The sequence below is a fragment of the Podarcis melisellensis genome (assembly GCF_964234715.1).
Source record: "Podarcis melisellensis genome assembly, chromosome: 4".
NCBI classification, from domain to species: Eukaryota; Metazoa; Chordata; class Lepidosauria; order Squamata; family Lacertidae; genus Podarcis; species Podarcis melisellensis.
Window position 1 is genome coordinate 48,637,674 of NC_138531.1, and position 26,955 is coordinate 48,664,628.

General features: G+C 38.9%; 2 long non-coding RNA genes across 3 annotated transcripts in view; one reads left to right on the plus strand and one right to left on the minus strand.

Moving 5' to 3' along the window:
- LOC309368047 lies at positions 1 to 26,853 on the plus strand. Its single transcript, XR_014167514.1, has 5 exons — positions 1 to 102; positions 2,003 to 2,095; positions 2,563 to 2,682; positions 23,448 to 23,482; positions 24,841 to 26,853. It is a non-coding gene; the product is annotated as an uncharacterized lncRNA (long non-coding RNA).
- The window catches only part of LOC309368046, a 65,165-nt gene that overhangs the window by 28,635 nt on the left and 9,575 nt on the right, over positions 1 to 26,955 (minus strand). Inside the window, exon 3 of one of the 2 annotated variants that reach the window (XR_014167513.1) lies at positions 19,379 to 22,237. The exons of the other annotated variant lie outside the window; for it this stretch is intronic. This is a non-coding gene — a long non-coding RNA (uncharacterized lncRNA). Of the gene's footprint in view, positions 1 to 19,378; positions 22,238 to 26,955 lie in introns of those variants that run through there. 2 annotated transcript variants of the gene reach the window in all.

Sequence of the window (26,955 nt, forward strand, 5' to 3'; positions counted from 1 at the left end):
GAGAGCGAATGCAATCAGACAGCCTTTCAGGATCCCAGTGAGGGACAATATATAGGATTTTCCAGATTCATCTCTCTCTTGAGGTGGGGGAGAAGGAACAGAGTGAGTATATGACTTCTTACATTGAGTGGTCTTTTGCAAACATAAGTTAAGGAAGGGTAGAGAATATCTTTTCACCCTTCAAAAACATGTTTATAGGTGGACAGCCTAATCCAGTTAGTGATGAAAGAAAGAAAGAAAGAAAGAAAGAAAGAAAGAAAGAAAGAAAGAAAGAAAGAAAGAAAGAAAGAAAGAAAGAAAGCTCTTTTCCTTGCCTGTCTTCCCGTCTCTAGTAATATGGGCGAGTTCAATACTCATATGACTTTTTCTGCATGCTGATGTGATGCACTTTATATTCTTGAGTGGTTACAGAGGACATTTACTTACAGAAAGGCATACACCTCACACAACAGCTCTACTTAAAAGTAATGCCCTCAGTTTATAAAACAAGTCAACACAGAAACAGAAAACCCTTATTTTTGTTTATGCCACCCAGTCTGAATCTGTGGCTTTGCATGGAGGCATTGGGCAAAAGTCAGACCACAACTATGCAGTACCACTGTGAGTAGAGAGAAAAAAAGATAATGTTTGTATTTTGTTTATGTAGTGTGCTAACCATCACAAAGCTTTTAGCAAGGATATCAAAACTAAAACTGAAAAAAGTCTAAATTTCTTGAACTAGTTAATCAGTTATCACTTAAAAGAATATCTCTTAGAAAAATAAACACAGTTCACAGCTATTAATCCTATGTACGTGTGTGTGTGTGTGTGTGTGTGTGTGTGTGTGTGTGTGTACTTCATTCAAGGAAAGCTCTGTGGGACACACATGAACACCACAAGCCCTATTTGGGTGTTCAGTTCCTCAATGTGATTAAAATCATGTGAGGGAGAGCAGCAACCTTGGCTAGCCCTGCCACCTCTGCAGTGCCCCTGTCCCATCTCTGCTGCTTCCGACGTCTTACAGGGCTCATGCCTGCAATAGGGTACATGTGAAAGCTTCCCACTCAACATAAAGCTATACATAATCAGGGATCTGAATCATCTGTGCAGCCTTTATAAGCAGGTTCTAAAAAGAATTGTACAGAACTGTCTTGTACAGCAATGAGATGATTCTTTTTCAAAGAAGTGAAAATATTCAGACGGCTGTATTGACGATAGTGGTCTAGATGCCACTAGATGAAACTGTAAGACTGCCAACTTTCTATTGTACTGCAGGAACTTATTTTCACTGCATATTTTGGAGAGCAACTCAGACCTAAACTATATGCGGCATGCAGTCACGTGTATCTTTCTGTTTATGGGGGAAAACCATGACTCAGTGGTAGAGCATGTACTTTGCGTTCAAAAAGGGCCCAGATTCAATCCTTCCAGGGAGGCCTAGGAAGGACCCCTTTCTGAAACCCTGGAGAGGTGCTGACAGTGACAACACTGAGCAGAGCTGATGGACTCATGGTCTGGCTTGGTCTACACCAGTAACCGGTGATTCTTCTGACACCTTTTAAAACTGTCACACGCTACCTCTTACTCTTTTCCACCTGTATGAAAATAAGACATCTTTTCATCTACAATGAAAAAACAGCAGCTGGGGGAGGCAATTTTGAGGAGAAAGACTGATGAAGTTACTCTACCATTCCCTTCTATCCCTCTTCTTAAGCACTTTGTATTCTGACTTTGTTGTTTGTTTTTTAATGAACACAGGATAAAGATTTACATAACTGTGGTCATGCCTAATTTGGACCCCCACACTGAACTATGACTGACACATGTTGCATTACACTACATCAGGCTGATGGGCTAGCATTTCCATGTATTTTGTGCAGCAGATATACCAAAGATCACCACCTTTTCCCCAAGCAGGGCCTGACAACAGAAATGACACAGGTGATGCTTTTTTATGGCATGAAGATAATATTATGAAGAAGTTTTCGCCTGCTCAATTTCTGCTTTTAAATGTTATTAAAAGGTGTGGGAAGTGATCCCAGCACTGCCGCACAGTGAGTCATGGAGCAAGGTTCACTTCCTCTCCCCTTCTTTCCTCAGAGGATGCTCTGCACAGGTAAGTTACCCTGCCTCCAGTTGCCAGTGATGTTGCTCAGATGCAGGGAAACGCACCACATGATGGTGTCATAATGCAGCTGGGGATGGATGGGAAAGTTATCACTTCATGCAATGCTGAAGTAGCATATGGGCCATAGAGAAAGAGAAAGAAGATGGCACTGCAAGAGTTAATAAGGCTAAAAAGACTATAAACTGTCCGAGATGCCAGTTATAGGAATTTAAGTGCACTGTACACTGCTGCCTTATGCTACACGAGTATGCTCACACCGTTTAATAGTACATTTATTTTACATGCGAGAAAAACAGAAATGTTGTAGAATGTGTGTAACATGGCACTAAACTCTCATTTGGTATCTAAAACATTCACAAAAACAATATACCGACATGTCGAATGTGCAGCTTTTCTGTAACCAATATAAGCAAATAGTAACAGTGTGAATTATGACATACTTTCATTTCTTTCAGACTTGAAAAAGAATCCCACCTGGCTTAGAATTTTAACATTTGTTATAATCAAGGATATGAGATTGTATCATTCAGAACCCAAGAAAAAATAATTTATGCAACAACAACAAAATTGCACAGGTATTTAAGTCCTGTGGCAACTGTTACATTGCAGAAAAATGCAAAAATAGAAGGAAAGGTTAGAGAATATAACAGCTTTCCTGCCTTTCCCATACAACAATCTTCGTGTATATACTTACATTAAATTCAGATACCAGATCCACACGAGGCTCTCCTCTAACCATTATTTAGATTAGCACCTAAACCATGATCTGAAGCTTACAAATTTAAAAGAGTCAAGCTAATGCATACTTTGAACAAAGATGAAAGAGCATGACTTTATCTACTACTTCATATTGCTGGATAGTTATGATCAGTTAATATGTGAGGGGAGAGGCATCCACATGGTCTGATTAGTACCAAGGTCATCAACATTTGCCATCCGTTTCCTCCCCCTTTTCCTGAACCTTTTAGATATTTCTATAACACAAGAATGTCTAAATTTGGGTTCCATTACTTCCAAGTTAGTATGAATAGAATATTCAACTGCTTGAATTTTTAACAGGAACTTTGACATATAAATTTAGAGCTCCAAACCCCCACAAAAACCCACAACTCACTGTCTGGTAACCATATAGCTTAAGGGAAATTATTTTCCTATGAAGCTCAAAAGTGAGATCTAATATCCTAATATTGAGTGGCAAGCTGATAAGAAATACTGGGTGTGACTGGGCAGAGCCAAATGTAAACGAGTGAACAATTATGGTAGGGCATATTCTAAGAATAGGGGTGATATAAGTGTAAGGAAATTGGAAAGAAGTGCATGAGGAAGACTTAATTATATAAATTGAGTTAAAAGGAGTGTTGGGACACCCATAAACCTGAAAAGATTCATAAAAGACAGAAAAGTTTAGAGAGTTAGCAAAGATCAGTCTACAGACTGAAACATATAAGAAAATCAAACTCTTGACAGTCTTATTATGCCTTTAAATGGAGAAATGTTATGTGCTTAGGAGGGGGAGAAGCACTAGTACAGACAAGCTGTTCACTATTTTAGAGCCAAAAATTTGGGAATTATATATGACACAGATTACCCATTCAAAGCTACACCAGACTTAAGAGTTACAACAACAAAATACATTTTGAAAGCCTTTTTTAAAGAGAAATATTAATGTCATACCATCCAAAGGGGGGGGAATGCATTTGAAAAGTATTCATTTGCAAATATGAAGAGCTTGGAGCAAAATGGATGATTGCTTTTGTAATTCTGGAGACGAAACCTAAAACACACAACACCAATCATTTATTTCTGTGTTGTGTGCACGCACATGTGTGTACTGTTACAATGTCTGGCTTGCTATAGGTTTAAACTTACTACAATCTCTCTAAAACTCCCTGCAAGCTAATTTATAACCTGCCATCTTCACAACTACTGTGTGAGGAATGCTTTTTCTAACTGGTATTTAATACTGGGGTTTTAAATATAACCTCAACACCCTCTAGACTAGAGCAGGGGAAGGGAGGGGTGGGAAACAGAAGCTAACTGGCCCTAATAAAATGCAGCCTGTTTCTTTAAGGAAAAGTGTCACAGGAAAAGCACAAGAAATGCTACAATCTCCACCCACTGTCATATAAGAACGGCTGCCTACACACACCCTGCATCCTGAAACCCACCCTCCTTTATAAACCCAGTGCATTAGGTGATGGAAATTCAGGATATGCAACCGCAGTACCTCCTAAGTCATCTCTAGAAAGGCTAACACACGGCATTTTTGTGACCTCTGCCCACTTGATCATGCTTCCCTCTTATATCCTGTGAGTGGGCTGTCTAATCGAGTCAGTGCTTCCCACAGCTCTTGCAGACTGCAGCAGCCGCCCTTCTCCTGGAAATAACAAGCCCTGGTCTTTTAAACATTCCATTCTTCTCTAACACCAACAATGTTTCCTGCTCCCCTTCCCTTCCAAACACCAGGTCTTTCAATACCAGGCTGCCAACTCCTGACACCTTTCTTTAGCTATTTAGTGTTTTTAAAACTGTATGCTTGGGGTCTCAAGTAGTTCTTTACACCTTCTCAGTTCTGAACTGCAGCTACAGAAAATGTATTTTACTTATACCCCTGAAGTTCTCTGTTAAAAAATTAATACACTTAACAGTAATAATGATTAGGTAAGTGTGCAATGGTGACTGATTAGACTACTGTTAGGCCCTTGCTATATTTATCATTACCTCCCTTGCTTCTCCTTTCCCTCATTTTCAACTCCCTTGTTATTGTACTATTCCTTGTGTTATTTAAATTGTATGTAAAACAATAACAATAATGGTTTTGTAATGTTTTTACAGGGGGGGGGGGAATCAGCAAGGCTTTCCCTGCACTACTGTTTTTAGACTAATACCAGCAGTGTTTCATGGCATCAAATGACTATTGGGATATTCCCAAAGGAGTACCAATAAGAAAGAAAACAAATGACACTTTAGCAAGAGGTAACAGTCAGTTTCTCATATGTTAATGGCAGATCCACACAATACAGTTAAAACACATTCAATGCACATGAGCACCTCAAAGAATCCTTGGAACTGCATTTCCCCCCTCACAGGGCTATATATCCCAGCACTTCCAAAGATTTTTGGGGGGAATTAACATGCTTTAAATATGTATTTAATGTGCTTCAAATGTATTGTGTTGATCTGCTCTCAATTCATGCTGGTAAACAGCTACCCATTTTGCAAAGGTTTCAAGTTATAGGTTTTTGTTTTCCCATTTGTAAGAGAGATCAGGGGTATGAGTACAAATCAGTAAAGAAAGCCACTAATATGTCATGTGGCAAAGTCCATTCGATCTATTATGGTTTACCAGTTCTACAATGTAGATGACACACCACTATATTATAATTACAGTATTAAAATTACAGTGCCTAAAACAGCCTGGGCAACAACTCCAGCCACAATGAAAAATAAAACTCAGAAGTAAAGTTTCCCCTACTTCATATTTATATTCCCTCTTCATATTTATATTCCATCCAACAACTTGTATTACTCTGTAAACTCAGTGACTTATCATTCTCTTGTGTTAAATGTACCAGGCAGTGAGATTATCTATCTATCTATCTATCTATCTATCTATCTATCTATCTATCTATCATCTATTCATCTATCCATCTGTTAGAATGAAAACTTCTTACCCTGATAGCTACAAAAGGCCAAGCTGACTATAGGATGTCAATAGCATCTCTGTGTGGTCTTCAAGTGCTGAATGTGATGCTTACCCCTTACGTTAACACAGTGAGGCGAAGCATTGTGGTGTCTCTTTTGTAGAATAGGAACTGAGGCTGAACGCTAGCAACACGCCAACAAGGCCAATCAGGTTCAAATTTCAGTTCTGCTATAAACTCACCAACCCCAACATTCTGTCTTCCTATTAAAATTCACTTTGAGCAAGTCGGCATAGGCAGCAAAATGTGGTAGTCCTTAATTCATTGAATCACTTCAGATTCCCACTATAGGTTGGGAAAGCACATTTTTGAAAGCTTTGTTCAAATAAAATACTTCATGGAGGTAGAAAACTAGCTCAGCAGGGAACACGCTGGGGTAGAACCTGTTTCTCTCTGATGTACTAGGCTTTTTGTTTTTGTTTGAAAGGAATGTTTATCCTTGGGATCATTTTTAAAAAGTAATATATTACCTATAAGTCTGAAGCAGTATGGTCCAGGCTTAAAAACACAGGATTCTACCACCTAATTTAGTTGCCTGAGTAGACCAGGCATCTGTTTATAATTCATGTAATATGACCATATCTCAGGTCCGTTAAGAATTACTCCAGCTTTTACTCTAAGCACACACTAGCATTTACTTATTTTTTTATCGTAAATGCACGTTTCTTCTTTGCAATATGAAGTCTTGGACATATTTGTTATTGGAGATTGAAACGGGAACAGGGAACCTATGGCCTTTTGGACAACAACTGCTGTCATCCCTGACCATTGGCCAGGCTGGCTAGGGTTGGTGGGTGTAGTGTAGTGTAGTGGTTAAGAGCGGTAGTCTCGTAATCTGGGGAACCGGGTTCGCATCTCTGCTCCTCCACATGCAGCTGCTGGGTGACCTTGGGCCAGTCACACTTCTCTGAAGTCTCTCAGCCCCACTCACCTCACAGAGTGTTTGTTGTGGGTGAGGAAGGGAAAGGAGAATGTTAGCCGCTTTGAGACTCCTTCGGGTAGTGATAAAGTGGGATATCAAATCCAAACTCTTCTTCTTCAACATCTGGAGGGGAGCGGGTTCCCAATTCCAAGGCTAAAATATAGTCTCAGTGAAATCAATGAGACTAGATGCTTAGGCATCAGTCAAAAATATTCCTCTTCTCCCAAGGCCTTTGGCTAGTTACTTTGTTACGTATTTTTGTGTTTCTATATTGTGAACCACCCTTTATTCCTCAGAGAGAGGGTGTCATAGAAATTTAATAAATAAATATATGTGTGCTTATGCTCCCAATTGGGGCACAGAACATGCTTTCCAGGTCATGTGGCCAGCATGACTAAATCGCTTCTGGTGCAATGGGACACTGTGACAGAAGCCAGAGCACACTGTTACCAACAACTCAACACATTATATATATAATCTTACATGCATCATACATACATACATACACACACACACACACACACACACCCCAAGTATATATATGATGCATGTAAGATTAGGCCGTATTGCACTTTAAGGAATGCTGTTATGTAGCACTGTTTTAAAGCATTTTAACCACTGTAACCTGTGCCAAATAGCAGACTGCTTCAGTTTGTGTTATAAATAAGGACACTCTATAGAAAACCTTTCTTGTCTGGAGTAATCCAGCGGCAACAATCCAGAGGAAGGAACAGTAAATTAAACCTCTCTCCACATTCCTATACACATACATTCAGATTATGTAACTGATGGGCAGATTGTGTGTTACAATATGATGCCTGTTGTGGCAGGAACCAGACTTTTGATTCTGAATACCTGGTTGTCACAGGCAATGATTTAATGCAAGAAAACATCACTAGTTCACTAGCTTGTCTGAGAGTCTAGTATAATATATGGCAGGCTCTGCCCTGTGGTTTTCTTGGGGTTCTTTTGTTAGTTTGGCTATTCTTTGGCTATTAATTGCACAAATATTTTGCATCTTAGGTAACCATATTTCCTTTCTTCATATGGAGCTTGGAATCATTCCTGAAAAGGTGGTAATAAACATCAGCTTGCAACTATTCAGGATGTTATACATGCATACTATTCCTGTACGTTCCCCAAGAGCTTTTTAAACAGAAGGAAGAAGTCTCCAACATCAGTAAGTAAAGACACACATTAGTTGTTCCCTTGGCTCATGATTTGCTACCAAAGAATGTATAAGCACTTCCCACATCAACTCCAGAAGGCACAGAAACACACAATCAAATCCTAAGGAGATCCTGGAAAGATTAGCATTTCTGAGAGGTGTAGAAAGTTCTAAGCAATGTATGAAATTTTACTCTGCTGTAAGTGAATGCCTAAAAACATCCCATGAAGTCAGGATAGCATGAGAGTCTTACACTTATAACATCTACATCTTAATACATAGGTGTGTACATTTGTTTTCCAAAAAGAATATGGTAGGAATCCCTGAGCAGTTTCTTTTCAACAATCTCTTTCATATTCTACCTTCCAGTTTGCATAGAACTATGTGGCACTTTTCAAGCCCCAAAACAGCATTAATTGAATTTTAAATGTTTTGTTTATGCTCTTCCTCCCCATATTCTTCCCTTTTTCTACTGTTTATCCCTCTTCTCACTAAAGCTGACTTAAATGCCTGTTTTAAATTCTTTGTTTTTTCAGTTAAAAGCACACTACTCATGCTTTAAAAATGAACACTTTCACACTTTCAATTAGCATGTATAAATTATGTTATGTACAATGCTTTCGGTTGAAAAAAATGTTTTAAGTGTTTTAAAAGCTTCCCATATAAACAGTAAAACGGCAAATCTTAATCAATGTTTATTAAATACCAAAACCTTACAGTACACCAAGTACACCACTAGATGGCACCACACATAATGCAGCCACATCAAATTATCGCTAAATGCATAAATTGGTTTTCTTTTGTATCAAGCAACTCTTACGACATCTGTTTAAAACAGGACATTGCATAGCAGCATGAAAGAGGCAGAAATATTCTGATTTATATAAATATACCAATGTTGAATTCACATGAGTTTATACAGGTTCTTCGGTTAACACAATTTAATTATTTAAATCAATTATTTATATCCACCTGCTTGAAGATATGCTGTGCTTTCAAATAACTTGATAAGAAGGTGTCAAACTCAGATTTCTACTCAATTTACCAACACCAAAATATAGTTAACTACTGTATTGCAATCTCCTTTTAAATGACATTTGTCTAACTTTCACTCTCACGCTTGAATATTCACCACTAGTATTCCAATAAAAAATCCCCTACCAGTCTTTGCTGGAACTGCAAAGCAGCTTAACCTAAACAGCATATATTTAATTTTACTAGTCACTACACCATTACTTTCTAACCTTTGGTACAAAATTGTGAATATAAGCAATATATTTAGTGTAACTATAAATTACTCCCCAAACCTCCTTATATATTGTATCATCCCTATAGAAACAGAACCTCAGAGATTAAAGTGTGTGCACACATTTGTATAGATTCTGAAGGTAAAACACTGTTGCTGCAACAAGTTTGTTAGCCAAGTAGAAAAGGCTTAATCATCTCCTATCATTGTGCGATTTCTGTCCCCCTCTCACCTATTACTAGCACAGCTCAAGTACATAAACATGAAATTTCCTGTTTATACTTGTGCTATAACTGAATAAATCCTGCAGATATCCCTGATATGCACCAACCTGCCAGGAATTTTCCCTAAAAAGGCATAAAGTGAGGCGGGGAGGGGGCAAACAGAGACAGAAGACCAATTTTTGCTCTCTTACATAAAATCAACCACCTGAACTTTACTTGCTCCCAAACATGTGCTATGGTTTCAAAATTTATAACATTTCTCCCCAAATCCTCAAACACTTTTTCAAAAGGCCTTAATCACTGCTTTGAGGTAGCAGAACCTCTTAATTAGGGAAGCAATCGTGGTTTACACGGATGCACACATAAACACACACATGCTTTTCATTCCCTTCCTTGGTATCTAATATAGATAAAACAAGGCACAATACATTGGGAAGTTCCAAATGAACTGAAGCTGTGTAACAGCATCTATTTTTAAATTATACCTTTAGCATGCACTTACCCAATGTCCATCTTTGTGGGTGCTAGTCTTTGTCATTGCCACCACCAGATGGTGACCTAAAAGATAGTACGGGCAATATATTCCCATAGGTAGCAACATGTTCTATGTATTGCATATGGGGGGGGGGGGAGTCAAACATTCTTCCAGTCCCAGAGCCCTATAAACAGCAGCTTGTTTCCTCTTCCTTCTCTTCAACTACAGAAGCAGAAGATAACCCTGTCCCTCAAAGCTGAGCTACACTTTCTGATTCCTCTGATGAACTATTCCTTAGGCAAAACACCCAACATAATCAATGGGTCCATGGAGATAATTTAGAGGAAATCACAGCTACCATTCAAATTGAACCACCACTTGAAAATGACATGTACCATACGAAATACTTGGGTATTCTAACTAGTTTGCATGTAGTTTCCCAGTGCAGAATACCCACACCTTACAATTCAACATACTTTGAACGTTGATTACTAAAACATGAATCATGTAGACATACCTTAGAATAGGTCAGGCTCAGATGAACTTGTAAAATACATAACCTCCAATAGCAAAACCTGTAACCTCAAGTTGCAAATCCCTTTTTTCACTTCCTATGCCACACTGGACTACATGACAGTGGCTCCCCAAGCTTTTACTGTGGAAATCCACAAACAGAATGTAATCTTTGTTGAGGGCCAATCCCCTGTCCTGGTCCCACCCTCTGACTCAGATGGTGTTCTTTGTCTTCAGCATCCACTGCTGGAAGTCTGGCGATTGACTCATGAGAGGATGTTGACTTACCATTTGGGAAATCACCACCACATCATTAAAACAGCTACAACCATTTCTTGATAGAGGCAGACAACTTCCCTGAAACACGCCTCACTTTCCCCTTCAAACAGCTTTCTTCCTATGACAGGTGACTATATGGAACAAGACCTTGGGAAAACGTGGAGGGGGGCATGGGCCCCTGCACTGATCTTTGCAGCCACCATAACAATCAATTTTAAAAGGCATGAAGTATCACGTGACTACAGTGTGCAGTAGAATCAATATACCAAATGCCTCAACAGTTCTTACACAGATTAGGCTAGGAAACCTCGTTTCTGGGCACTGAATGTGGCCCTCCAAGCCTCTTCCTCTGCCCTTGTTCAGCAGCCTCATTAAGTGTGGCTGGAATGTGTATTTCCACTCTGATAATAATGATGCTTGCTTGTCTGGAGAGGATAGAGAGGGGGGATGTACAAACTAGCCTACTGAATGAAGGCAAAATTTGTGTTTGTTCCTCCATCCACTTTTTCATTTCACTTCACACACTGTCATGTGACCCTTCCAAGGTTGCTCAGAAGAGAATGTGGCCACTAGGATGGAAATGATTCCTTACCCTCAATATAAATTAAACAAAGCAAGATGGCAAATGAATGAAGTTTAGAGACTAAAACTCAGGCTATCAGAGAACTCCTAATGTTGTCCTTTGTTTTTTAGGAACACCTTTCAAAATAGGCCAAAATGCATAACACTTTTAATAAAATAGATTAGATGCCTCTTTATGGTTAGAAAATTCTTGCAGAACATCTGTGTGGAATCTTGCCTTGAGATTGTTTCTCAAAACCCATCTTCTACATTAAGCCTTTGGTGCAATCTTCCAGTACTCAACCCCTACCAAATATAAACTTAATTAGACATGGCTGAACTAACTGCACATTCCTATTTACCCTCTTTATTTCTCCCCTCCTTACACCGCCCATGGCAACCATTTTGTGCTGACACTCATGACACTTTTATCAAAATATGGGTACTTAATCTGGCACCTCACTTGTTTTTGAGGCAGATTCTACAGCAAAAGCTTATTTCATTTTTTCTACCTAAATAATAGCCCTCTGAGGTTCATGAACATAGGGCAAGCTTTATCAACTTGCACTCTGTGTCTCCACACAGAGTGGAGATGCAGAAGGGTGAGGAAGAGCTCTGCTGAGTAAATCCAGGGAGTATTCCCTGAAGAATATTCAGCACTGCGCTGCAGCAAGGAAAGTCACTTTGTATGTTCATCTTTTGATGTGACAAAACCAAAGTACAGTGGGCACCTGCATTTATTATTTTATTCTCAAACTTAAAATAAACATAGTAGTAAGTGACAAGATAACCTATCTTTCACCACCCAACTTCTCTTTTAAAAGGGGGTAAAAAACAATTAGAATAAATAAATAGCATTGTTACAAGTTTTTAATTTTCCAGTTTGGAATATTTTCATCCTCAGCATAGGCAACTGGCCCCGAAAACACAATTGATAAAAGCATCTTGCTAAAATGAGTCACAGCTCTGGCTTGGGATTTTTTTTTTTTAAGGTGTCCTATTTCTTTGACTCATACTTTCATTCCTGGGAATTCCCCTTCAAACATTAATTTTTGAAACAGTTGCAGTACGACAAATAATTTTATGACAAACGAAAGAAGCATTCAACACCACCCATGAAAACCTCAAACCTATATTTATAAACAGAACTCTTCCAATAAATCATTTACAAACACGACAGACAAAACAGATTTAGAAAAATCCAAGGTGTTTTCTAGTCTACCAAAACAAGATACAAGTGGAACATGCAACAGTGTTTGAAGAAGATGCTTCATACAGTTGTCACATGACAACGACTACAGCATAATAATAATAATAATAATAATAATAATAATAATAATATTTTCTTAAATCACTGATGAAAGTCTTTTATGCAACATACTGTAAAGGAAGGCAATTTCACTTACCTGTGATCTAAGGTATTTTCCTCCCATGAGCTGGATGATATCAGTTGATCACCTGACTGTAGTTTGAGAGAAGGAAGTCAGCTGACCATCTTTTCAGGCTGCCTTAAGCTTTAATACTTCATAGTACTTTGTCATGTGAGTCAGGACAGAACCAGCTGTCACTGCTTGGGGGGGAAGGGGGGAAATGGGCCCCTCTGTTCCCACCCTCTTCCTCCTTCTCTCTTTCTCCTACCCCGCCCCCATCCTCATTCCCCGATCCATTCTTCCAACTTTTCGCTCGTTCACAGCTTGCATGGCTGGGGTCTCTCTCTCTTTCTCAGCCGAATTCCACAACATACAAGCATTTCTCTGCATCTTCAGGTTTCTACACACACACACACACACACACCACCACCACCACCACGAAATCAGAGAAAAGGAGAAAAGGCACCACATTCCACAACTCTCAGTCAGCCCTGGCAAGCTATGAGGCATTTTCAGTCACACAGTACAAAATGCATTAGTCAGAGCTGAAAGACCACACACTTTGTACCACTACCATGCGCTCAGAGAGTGGTCTGAGCTAAGCTATGGGGGGGAGGGGGGAGCAGCTTCCTGTGCCCTTGTCATTTTACCTACATTTCCCTGTTTAGGAAAAAGACATTCAGCAGAAAAAGGCAACAGCTGGAGTCCACTGTAAACGCATCTGCTTAATGTTGAGACGTCTCAGCCGCCCTATTCAGATGTCACGTCCTTTACGTAAACACCCCCCCAACAAGCAGAATGTATTGTTCCAAGGACTGCAAGACATTATCTAAATCAGAACTCCTATCTCCCCGATGTTTCGTACTTTAGGAAGCCGAGGAAACAAAAGTGGAAGTAATGCAACGTGGTTCAGATTTTCCGAAACCACATATATTTTCAGTCCTATTCTTTGCCTTGTTAACTTGTATCTATATCTATATCTATATATATATATATGTATATACACACACACACACACACACACACACCTAAAAACATTTATGACATTTTCTGGGATTTCTGAGACAAGTTCTCTCCCCACCCCTTCAGAAACTCTGACCAGAAGAGAGACTTCAGTATAAAGCAGAAAAATGAAAAGAAAATGCAACATTCCTGATCCAAATGATCTAATCGTTCATCCATCTGCTCTCTGCTTTGCCCCCCTCCTCTTGATTCCCCTTATCTGTTGCCTGAAGGCAAGTTAGCGCTATGCATACCAGTTCAGAAGGAAATCAAATGCCACTTTGAAAATCACACTCTTGGGGAGAAAACCAAGCAAAGCACATGCAGTTGTCTGTTAGAGAATACTTGCACACAGCCCAGACTTGGCATCCCCGTTCTGCACGGGGACTGTCCCTAGTGGACTCAGTTATTGTCACTGGCTTTTTAAAAATGAGGAGGAGGAGGAGGAGGAAAGTACCATTTGCACTAGGATTTTTCTTTTCTTAAGAAAGCACAGGTTTTTAGGACTGAAAACTTGAAACCAAGCATAAGAAAGAAACTTTTTTTCTCATTTCTGCATGCTTACAACAGGTAAGGGTTCTGCAAGCAAATTTTTAAAAAAATGAAAAAAGCATGAGAGATATGAATATAAATATTTTCCACATTTCTGTATCACATAGTTTCATACACCGGTGCCTTGATAGTGTAAGCACTCACAACTGGCAAAAGACAGAAACTGGTTTTCTTAAATGTACCCTGGAGAAGTAAAGCGATGTACACGTCTACTTTGAAGTAAGATCTACTAAGTTCAATGGGATTTAGTGCCAGGTAAATGGATATAGGATTGCAGTCTAAAGCTACTCATTTGGCCGTAGCAATAACTCTTTGTTTTGCTAATTTATTTTCCTAACAAAGAATCAAGAAGAGGGGGTTAGAATAGTGTTATTCTCCAGCAATCATGAAAAACTAGCGTCTTTATTTACTTCCAAAACCAGTAGTAGCTGCTGCTATGTAGCTTTTTAGCAAAGGAAAGCTATTGCAGAAGCAGCTCTGGTACTGAATAATGTCAGCATTATAATAAAAGCAGCCTGATGAATAATTCATGGAGCAAGGAAGTACCCTAGCATTAAATGGCAATAGATAAAACAGATCTTTCACTCCCCAATTCCGCTAAATATTTAAGTGGAACACTGAAGCCATGCAGACTGAGTACAATGGGAAAACATTTTGGATCATTTTGTATGATGCTAGCATTCTTTGAGTAATATTTGAAAGAATGGGAAGTAAAAGTAGAAGACAGGAATTGCAGTTGCCATGGCCAAGGCCCCATACATGGAATCCCTAACCAGTACAATGCTTTGCTCATCTAAACTGAAATAGGAAGAATGCACACAATATAAAACAGCTATTAGGCTACATCATAGATATACAGACATAGGACTCATCCTGTGACAGACTGAGATGCCAACTGTGTTTCATTTCTACTCCGGAAGCACCATTATAGGAGCTAAAAAATATCATTCACAACATCAGGGATCAACTCATTCATCTCTTCACCTTTCAATGTTATAAATGCCTACAGTTATCTTCCCAGATCTATGGCCTAAGGTTAGTCTTCAATCTTAAATTTGAGAGCTTTAGTAGCTGTGTTGACCAACACTGCCTGAACAGGAATGTGAAACCCATTCAGCTTCCAAGTATCTGCTGCTGGGCTAGAGACAATTGAGAGTAAACTGTAAAAACCACCCAAGCTCTATAGATCAAATAAATTCTTAAGAGCAGATGGCAGAGAAGCAAAGTACTACTACTTCTCTTTAATACAGAAAATGCAGGGTATTTGCCTCCCTTAGGCAAATGTTTCTTGTCAAAGTGTGCATGGTCTAATGTGACCTAAATATTGAATAGCAATATGTCAGATAATAATAAAAACTCCAGACATTTTTTGGGGAGTGGGGAGTCAACAACTTCCACATGAGAGATCCCCAACTTCCTATAATTTCTTTGGAATGATAATTTTCAGCACCTTCACTAAGAGCAAACCATATTGGCTCAGTTGAGCTCTGTCCACGTTCTTTATTTAAAAGCACTGTGAATTTTCACACTACTAACTACCGGTACCTGTCAGGATTTCATCTGATTGTGACACCAGTGTAAATCAGACTTGCAGTATTATATCCCATCTACCTTTCAGCTTTTAGAACTGCATTTTTCAAGTTGTTCAGGTTCAGGTGACACCATTTCTATTTGTTTTGCCCGCCAGAGGTTAACACCGGATGAACTGAAACCCTCCTTCCACTAAAATGTTACTGGGCTTTTTAAACACTTGCTTTTATTTTCTTAGAATACCTTGATTGATTACAATAACTCCCTGTTCTGAATTTCATCTAAACAAAAATTCTAGGTGAGTCACTTCTGCCCAAAGTATGACATGAGCCTAACAACACTCTCCCTACCTGTGCTCCCCAGTACAGTGGTACCTCAGGTTAATAACTTTGCTTCAGGATGAGAACAGAAATCACGCAGTAGTGGCGCGGCAGCAGCGGGAGGCCCCATTAGCTAAAGTGGTACCTCAGGTTAAGAACAGTTTCAGGTTAAGAACAGACCTCCAGAACGAATTAAGTTCTTAACCCGAGTTACCACTGTAATTGGTATTCATAGGTCTCTGGTCCTGGAGATAATATAGCCATCCTAGGTAGTAACCATTCACTGTGTAATTCCACATAAATTTGTCTAACCGCCTTATAAAGTCATCCTAGTGGATGGCTATCCTAGTGGATGGCTATCACTGTAATAATAATAAATATAAATAAAAATGTGCACCCCACCCCCAAGACCAGTCCATTGTAACTATCCAACCTCCCAAAATTTCCACGCCTCTTGCGATGGTTTGACCCCTTTCTGTTTTGACAGTACTGTACAAATTCTACAAACACCTTCCATATCTTCTCAAAATCATTTCTCCTGCATATTCCCCACCTTATTATAGCACGTGTTAATTTATCATTAATAACTATATCCCACACCTCTTTATACCACTCTTCCATTTTATATTCACCTTGTCCCTCCCACTTCCTAGCTATAATAACTCATGCAGCTGTCAATAAATTTGTGATCAAGTCCTTCATAGCCTTACATTGTTACATCTTAAGGACAATGTTACCTCAATACCTGAAACCAAATGTAAGTACCCAACAGGTAGTCAAGGGCAAAAGTTGGCAACCTCCTAGATGCTGCATTAGTGTGAGAAGCACAGAATTAGTTAGTCTGAAAGCCACTGCCCTCCTCTCATATCCCGAGAGGGATAGCCCCTGAGCAGTCTCCGATAGACAAAACTCATCATACAAGTAATGTTTGTAGTTTTTAATGACAATAATTTTAATAATAACAACAAAGAAATTTTGTTGATCGTGGTTCACAAATATGATCGTAGTTCTTGGAAACAGAATGCACTCCTATTTCTCAATTAAAATTAGAAAACCTTTTGACATTGTTTTTGTGTAATAAGTAAAAGCAAACATGCTGCTCCCAAGAGTTATGCTCTAACTGTCAGGTTCCCCAGATGCATATTTAACTTTCACACTTTATACCAGTGATTTCCACAGCAATCATGCAACATTTCCTACAGCACTCATAATGTATACTACTGCCCTTAGTCATCATTGGTTTCTGCAAAATCCACCACTAGGTATTTTTCAATGATCCTTGCTGTGTTATCACTCTCTCCTTCAAAAGAAAGTATTTTGTAACCATAGCAATATTTCCCCACCCTAATATTATTTCCCACTGCTTGTGCTAGATTTTTGCACTTAGCAACCACAGCAGCTCTTATTCGAAACTGCTAATATCTCCAACATTTGGAAGCTCTTTAACAAAATAATTCTTATCTATAGACACTGCATTCCCAGCTTTATGCTTTCAAACAAATCTAATAAGCAACCTATATAGAGAATGAATTCAGCATTTATATTATAAAATGTGATGTTTCAAAAAATATGTTACACCTGTTTTTATCTTTTCCACATGGCTTCCTACAAGACTCTACCCATATTTTGTTAAAGGTGATGGATTCCGAATACTGAAATTTGTAGATCAATACATTATCATTACACTTATTTTAGAGGCTCCAAAAGTTTACAGTGCATTTAATGTAATTTCCTCTCTCACTCTTGCCTTGTTCAGGATTCCAAGAACTTAGAATTTCAAGTTCAGTCTAACCCAGCACCACAAATGGAATAAATATTTTTAGTAGCCCAGATTTTCCAGCACCATCATGCCCTGAGAACTATCAACACTTTTCACCGCCAGATAGTTCACTGTTTTCAGCTGCAAAACAACCCACATTCCACAAACCACCTGCTCCTCTGAATTTATCTAACGGCCCCCAAGTCTGTAATGCAAAGTTTCCCTTCTCAAGCAGCATTTCAGCCACAAGGGTAAGAGACAAGAGCTCCATATATTTCCCTCTATAAATGGAGAAAAAGGTGGGATAATGCAGTATTGACTGCGGAAATGTCCCATGGGGGAAAAGCTTAAGCACCTTCTTCCCCTTTCGGGCTGGATTTGCAGTTTCTACTGCTGTTGTTCTGTTTAAAAAAAAAAGTTGGGAGGCAGACAACTTCACCCTTAGACAAGTGATCTGAGAAACTGAAGGACACTTTATCTAACATACAGAGGAGAAAGTAGGAGATCGCTAGTCCCACTATGCTATAACACAAAGCATTCTAGAAATCTTTGGGGAGGGGACACCTCGAAGGTAAATATTCTTGCCCCTCTCTCTCCCTGTTCTACAGAGTTTAGTAAAAAATCAGAAGCACTCGCCTCTCGTCTAAAATACGACAGTTCAAGCTATTTGTACTACTTAAATCTGCTGTATGAATCCAGCTGCAACCAGGCTTTCTGGGATTGTGCACACATTTTAATAGTTTCCTATAAAATCCATATATAACAGTGACTGTATTATATTATACACTTTAGTCTGTTAGATATCATACACATTATTGAACAAATGCACCCTTGTTATGTATGCTAATACTAAATGCAAGGAATTTATTTAAAAACAGTTTTAGAAGGAAACATTCCACTCCAGCAAACGCTTTCTGACTGTTCACAAGTCAACATTCATTATTAATTTTTAGGAACCACACCGGCCCTATCTCCAGGTTTATAATGTGAGGATAAAGGTAAGATGCATTAGAGAGAAGAGAAAAGAAAGCGGAAGGTTAAATGCCATATAATCTCAAAAACAAGTTTAGGGAACATTTTCCTTCAGCTACTAGCAACAGCATTCATAAATTCAGCTGAATGCAACGCAGGGGGGGAAATTCACAAACTCTATCCCCCAATGCTCTTAACTAATGTAGAATTTTCCTCAAAAGCTACTCATTTTTTCTTTCATTTTATTAAAGATTTGCAGAAATTGAACTTTACAAACATGTAAGAGCTTTTTATTTGCCTGAGAATGCTAGTGAAATACTTCTTTATTTCCTTTATAAATGTATCATAATTATCTACAGTTGAACCTCTAAAGTCGCTATTCTGGGGTGGAGAGAAGAGAAATTAGCTGACCCACGAGAAGCAAATTAAAACCTTAGCATGGATGCTAATGAAACAGCATTCATGCTCTGTTACAGGAGGGTCTACAAGTTCAAATCAATTTGGTTTTTATACTTTCTATTTACATTAGAAGCACATGCCGCTTTATAGAACTTAAACTCACCAGGAGCGATGCCTCAATGCCTTCCATATGAGCTGCATCAGGAAGATCTTGGGCATCACATTTTGAGACAAAGATGTGCTCTCCCAAGCCCACATCCCCAGCATGCCCGCACTCCTGTCTCAGCAACATCTATGCTGGTTTGGTCATGTACACAGAATAGAAGATGGCAGGATCCCCAAGGACATCCTCTACAGGGAGTTGGCTTCAGGCACTAGGTCAATTTGGTAGACCACCTCTGTGTTACAAAGATGTCTGCATATGTGGCATGAAGGCTGGCAACATTAACCCAACAGTCTGGGAACCCCTTGCAGACGATCACAGTGCCTGGAGACAGTCAAGTTGTGTTCCCACAGCAGTGACCAGAGGAGGAATGATGAATGATCGCTGGGAGGAGCACAGAGAGAAGGAACACCATGGTGCACCTGTAGCAGCAAAACCGGATGCCTTCATCTGCCCCAGGTGAAACAAAACATGTCTGTCCCACATCGGTCACTACAGCCACAGCAGTTGCTGTAATTCTCCAATGGTTGACATTACCCCCGAAGGCACACTCTTCCATTAACTCCTGAGACAAGCAGATGCCAACATGCAACTACACTGAGTAGTCAGAACTATGAATGCTTTGACTCAGAATAAGGCTGTTCTCATACACTCGATATACCATTTCATAAATTATGTTTTTGCTATCATCAATTTTCTATTATTTTTACACAACAATCAAGCTTACTTTGTGAGTTTTATTGCCAGTTTCCTGTATTAATTTGTCTGTTTCCCATTTTCGTTAATTTGTTAATTTCCCAGTTCTATAGTGCTTAATTTAATAAACATTTTAGTCCAGGCATCCATACCAATGTGATATGATCTATCGATTATCATCTTCCAAATTTTCCAAATGCAAAATACTTACAACATCCTGCCTGCATATCCTGAGGAATTGCTTAGGTGGGGAATGAGTTGATCAACAGCTGCCACTTAGGAACCTGATTTCCATATGCTTTGTCCTGCTCATGAGCATAACCAAGCAAGATTTTCCATTCCTCTCTGGGGAATTTCAACTGAAGGGCTGACATATGCTTACTTCACTTTGTCCTACATGACTTTAATATGACTAATTTTTTTTTCTTTGCAGCTCACTTATTCTTTACTGAAAGGCCTGTACAGAGAAATTCCCTTTTCTCCACCGATGGAATTTATGCAATCGCTTTTTCTTCTAGTTTTTAACAGGCTGTAGTAATTTACATCTGACCTGTAGATATCCAGAACAGATTTCCGCAAACAGCAGTCGAGTTCCTGGAAAGTTCTTTGTAGTTAGAACTGCAGCAGTTTCCTCTGCAGCAGCCATGATCGGCTTTGTGTGATGATAGTATTGCACATGACCTTACAGCTGAAGTCTAGGATTGCTGTCGAAGCCAGACTTTCCTTGTGGGAGGAGAAAAACTAGCCCAAAAAGACAACTAGGCAGAAAAAGCAGGATTTTAAAAACAGAAATATGGGACAAAATGCCTAAAATTCTGCCATTATGTCCTGTCATATAGCTACTTCTCCTAGTGACTTCTTAATTCTTTCGTATTATTTACTCCAGACTTTTTTTAAAAAGCAGTAAATGAAAACCATAGGTTAAGAGCATTTTAAGCCAAGCTCTTCCCCCTTTTCTTTTTCTATGCTAGCCTTTATGTATGAAGTAGTATTAATATTAGGAAAATCCACCATGAACCTTAGAATCACAGAGTTGGAAGAAATCCTGTCTAACTCCTTGTTCAATGCAAGATATCCAGAGCTAGAACATATAACAGGTGGTTGTCCATTTTGCATATCCAATTCTTTATCCGTCTTGAACTGCAATCCTCATCCTTCGCTAGTTATGCAGCTTATGAATCAAAAGAGGAGGCAAAATAGGAAGTGAATAGTTCTTCCTTACCACCCTTGCTAGGCAGTGTGGCTATCATTTCCTCTTCCTTCCTTTGAGCATACCTGAGTAATTCCCTTTTCTTGCTCATAACTTCCCTCACCAACCTGAACTTATTCCAGGCTTTAACTTTCCTATGGCTAAAGCTTTCTCCTGAAGCTTTTTTCTTGACACTACCCCTACAAATCTGGGCTATTAGACCTTGGCAAGCTGTCCATCATTCCATTTCTTGTAGATGTCCTTTTTATTTTCAGTTCCAAATTTAAAAAACCCAAATCAGCTAATGTCTCAATATTTAGTATGCCTACTAGTGAGTAAGCTCAACTGGGCTCAGTAGGGCTTACTTCTGAGTAAACGTGCTTTGGCTTGCACATAATATATATTTACATCCATAAGATAGTTTCTGGGAAATATTCAAAGTTGCAGAAAATACATTTTATTATAACAGAACTGGTAAGATTGCAACTAGGTTTCAAAAATTATTTGCCATGCTGCATGGGATGGTGCTGAGAAATTTCATCAACTGATTAGCTTATGTGTAATGTGTAGAAGGCTTGCAGGATTTGATTATTTTAAAATGTAGAAAGAAGACTAAAGTTCTACTTATTAAGACATTTGAATGCACTATACACGTTTGATATAAAATTTTAATATAAACAACACACCAGCCTGATTTTTCCATCTTTTTATGCTCATAAAATCATTTATACAAGTCAAAAGGTTGCAGAGAACTTCAGTTTCATTGCTCACTTAAGAAAAGTGGGGAAATTAAAAGGTGTTTTTTAGAACTGAGCAATGGAAAAATACAGAATCATAAGCTAAACATATCCCCCTCCTTCATATTACATGAAATCATTTGCATTGATTCTATATTTAGAGAATTTTATGTAAAATGTTAATATGATTATATATACATGATCATATATACAAAAAAAATCCCTTCACATTCCCATCAAGAAACAAGTTCTCATTTCAGATTGCAAAGATTACCAGTAGCCTGTGGTTGGGTAGGTAAAATCCCCATGGTAAATTACTTCATGTAATCATTACTATGTGAGCCAAAATCTGTAAAAATTTAAAGAAAGAAAGAAAGAAAGAAAGTCATTTCAGGAAGATGCAGAAATCCCCACACATGCGACAATAGAATTTATTACACATATTTAGTTTAGTGAAATTCCACACATCAGTCTAGAGGTTCCAAACACTTGGTTTTGGAGGACCAGGGGAAAACAAATCACCTTATTAAAATGGGCTTTTACCACTGATGAAAATGTAATGTGGACGTTTTAAAATGTTGCAGATATAGTTATGGAGAATAATTAACTTACAACTTGAAAGTTACAAGTTAAAACACAACCTGTAAAATGTAATTCCTGGAACAGACAGAGAGGTGGTGGGTGGAACTGTTTAAAGAACATCAGAAATTGTTTTGCATTTAGGACTTTTTTACACAAGGTTAAAATTCCCTTTGAACCTCTCTTGTGCTATTTATGCATCTGATCATGATTCACACAGATGAAGTAGTGGAGGGGAAGCATTTGTAGTGTGGGTGAGCATTCTGGTCAACTTACATATTTGCAACAAAAATGGGACCCCCCCCCCAACCAAAGGGCACTGGAAGTAGGAGCAAAAAAACAATGGCCAAAAGAGATGTTTTTATCGCAGTGTGTTTTGGACCCAAGTGGTCCTTCTTCAGGGAAACTGAGAGTAATGATTAGGGTGTTGGAGTAGTTCAAATCCCCACTCAGGCATGAAGCGCACTGCACCCGGTGAGCCACTTTGGGCCAGCCATGCTCTCTTAGGCTAATCTACCTTACAGGGTTGTTGTGGGGATTAAAAGAGGAGCAAAGAACCACACACATCACATTGAGCCCCATGAAGGAAAATGTGGTACATAATTGTACTTTTTTCAAAAAAGCAAGCATGTAGATGTGCTGTCGCTTCTTTTCTTATGATTGGCTCTGAAACTTCCTGAGAATTCTCATTGGTCACTAGGCTGTTGAGGCAACAAAGGAGGCAATAACAGAACCCAGAACCCATTCCTCTCCTGCCCAAACTTAAAAGGGGATGTTAAAGCAGTTATACTGCTTCTCTCGCTTCACAGCAGGCCCCTTTGCAGAAAAAAAACATATCTAGGCTAAGAATGGTTAGCTGGGGAATTAGCTGTTCACAGATCAAGAATCCTTTTACGGATACACGAGCTAACTCTTTTCTTCTCACAAATACACAGCCTTCAAAACCTATTAACTACTGTATTTTATTCTACAAATTCCAGGTTACCAGTTTTCAAACAAAGCCCCATTTCAACTGGTAAGTCTCTCACTAACTATCCTTACTGCTTATCTACACACTGGATTTCCCCTTTGATACTATTAGTCAATTGTGAGATGTTAAAATATGAATTACTGGAAACAAGTGTTGGTGTAGCTGGGTCTCGAACTCACCTAATATGTTTTCTGGTAAATAAAGTTTGAAGGATGCAAGATTATCATTGTTGTTGTTGTTTAGTCGTGTCTGACTCTTTGTGACCCCATGGACCAGAGCACGCCAGGTACTCCTGTCTTCCACTGCCTCCCGCAGTTTGGTCAAACTCATGTTAGTAAGATTATCATCAGGAATATTAAAATCTAGAAATGTGACAAGTAGTAAGAAATACTAGTTCTTTTCACAAAGACAATTGCCAGTGTTTTTAATCTTAAAGTGCTGCATTGTGAAAATAATGAAGAAAGCATGTCTGTCTAGTTTTTTCCACTCCCCTTGTACAAATGGAATTACCAATGTATACGCCTCCCAAGGTGTAAAGCTCTTCCACCTTCCATTCCTGTTGTGATGAATGTAGCTGACCAGTGTCTCATTCAGCAGTCAGCTGGTTTCCAAGGGGGTTCAGTATGCCCAGGAAGGGCTTAGCCAAGCAGAGCAATGGGCCATAGCAAAGTGGATTATGCTTTTGATGCAATTCTGCAGTTTAGAAGTTACATAGTTGCGCACTTCAAAAATGAAGCACGATATTTGTAAGATTTCAGTACTTTTTTGTATTCTAAAACAAGTTACATTGTCCATGGGGGTCTGTAATAATAATAATAATAATAATAATAATAATAATAATAATAATAATAAAAAATACAAAATCAGAAGTACCAGCTAACAGAGTGGGACACAGATTCAGTTAGTTTTGGAATAAAAAGGTAAGCTACACGTTCTGTGTCCTTTACAACCCAATGAATTAGTGAAGTTTAATAACTGATGAGAGTGAAAAATTATATTCTGACAGTTTCTTTTCCAGAATGCCTTTAATAGGAGAGGCTACACCTCATGTAACATTCACTAAGGAGGAGAACACATATGTGCTGACATACTGTTCTTTATTAGCAAGCTTCCATTTCAGTCAAATGGAGCCAGTGATCAAGAGTGAAATTTGGGAAGAATGTAAACACAAGTTTTTAATCTGATGTTTACTTTGCTATGCTTCTACACAGAGTGTAGTTTTATCTAAGCCTTGGGTCATGTTGGTGGAACCCTGGTAAACCCTTTCATGGCTTCCCACAGTGTAATGCATCATTAGTCCCTTGAAGCTAAGGGTCTCATAAGAAAAATAATTTTGAATAATTTTGGTTCTGCTGTCTTTTCCCCCCTCTCCCACTGACTCTATCTTCATATCCTCTCTGCAGTATGGACAAAAACCAGTCTTCCAAGTCTTGAATCTTAAACAAAGGGTATTATGATAGAGCAATGATCACAAGAAAAAGTAAATTACAGTTCAAAACATATTTGCTGCTTATCCCGTACACAGTTTAGCCTGTAGTTTTAAATCCACAGGAATAACACTTTGCCAATTACTGAGCATTTATGTTAATCTGATTACTCCCCTCATGAACAACCTTATGCTTCTGTTTAAGGAATTTCTTACTCTTGAATTTAGAGAATTTGTTCAAAGTATCATAATCATATTGTAATTTTTAGCTTCCCTAATGTTTAACATCCCTCCTGGCTCTTTACCTGGCACATTTTTTCACAATCTGCCAAGATGCTAATTAAATTAACAAAGAGAAATGAACCAAAGGGAGAAGTTTCTGAGACAATCCAAGTCATTAAAGTTTCACTCAGAAGCTTGATTCCTTCCCCTCCTTTTCTTTCAATGGTTGTTTTGCTTTAAGACAATGTGGTCAAAGAAGTGTGAATGTGTGATGTGTGTAATGGCAATGGAGCCAGTGGAAGTTTCCATTGGCTTTGCAGCATTTGCATAACTTGGTACATAAGCACACACAGCAGAATTTAGGATTCTTGGAAGCTACTGGGGGAAAACAGAGATCCAGAAGTGCAAAAACAGGAATCCAGCCATGAGCTCCAACAACTTAGATAGTCTTGCTGGCAAACACTTTAATGTGAGGGAAGCTCAGGGAAGGAATAGCTGTTCTTACCATAAGCATCATATGAAGTGGTCTCTGAGCAGGTTGTGTAGCTGCCCCTGCAACTTGGAGACAGAAAACGCCAAAACCTCAACTTACTTTGTTCTTCCTGTTGAGGTTCAGTCCCACTTCGTGGAACAGCATAAAGCAGTGATGCCCAGCCTGTGGGCAATGGCATCCCTTATCTCCTAGGGCCCTCATAAAATGCTATGAATATTTATCTGAATCCTTTTTCAAGGCTAACCTTCCACTTGCCCCCTTTTGAAAGATCCCACCAAGTGCATGTCATTTGACTGGTCTTTCCCTTATTTGAAGCAGCATCTTAACTACAAGAGCAGGGTCTTTTGATGAGTGTTTAATATTTAGATGGGGACGCGGGTGGCGCTGTGGTCTAAACCACTGAGCCTAGGGCTTGCTGATCGGAAGGTCGGTGGTACGAATCTGGGTGAGCTCCCATTGCTCAGTCCCAGCTCCTGCCAACCTAGCAGTTCAAAAGCACGTCAAAGTGCAAGTAGATAAATAGGTACCGCTTGAGCAGGAAGGTAAATGGTGTTTCCATGTGCGGCTCTGGTTTCACAAGAAGTGGCTTAGTCATGCTGGCCACATGACTCGGAAAAACTGTCTGCGGACAAACGTTGGCTCCCTCGGCCAGTAAAGCGAGATGAGCACTGCAACCCCAGAGTCGTTCGCGACTGGACCTAAGAGTCAGGGGTTCTTTACCTTTACCATTAATCTTTAGATATAAACTTGTCTTAGTTCCATATATAATTGGCAGAAGGAACGTGCTCTGAGCCTGCTCAGTGGAGTCCTTCGTATGTTGCATTAGAAAGATACCTATATTATTCAACTGAAATTATTCATGAGTGTGCCCCATTTACTTCAATGAGTCTTATGCAAGAGTAAAAAAAATACTAGCCCAAGTAAGCATCTTACAGTGCAATTCTGGACATGTTTCCTTCAGAGTTGAATTGCTAAACATTTTATTCTAAAAGGGGGGGAGGTTCTAGTTGCTTGGCACTTCACTAAATATTGACTTTTACAAGCCAAGAGACATCAAGGCTGTTAATTTTGAGGTGTTACTCCTAAACTACCTCACAAGATATGAAACAGAGGATTGTGAAAGCATATATATTGCCCACCTTCTCTTTATTTTGGATACTGCCAAAGTAATTGAGGAAGAGTACCTGATTAGCGTGGGACTTTTGCCACATTTTAATTACACTTCAGACTTTTGATGTATGAACAAATACAAAGATTAAAGCTGAATACGAAGATGGAAGTGGAAAGGAATCATTAAAGGATCAGATAATAGAGTCTTTAAAAGATATAGACATGATTTTCTTTAATCCATTGGGTAAAATACAACTGTTTATCTAC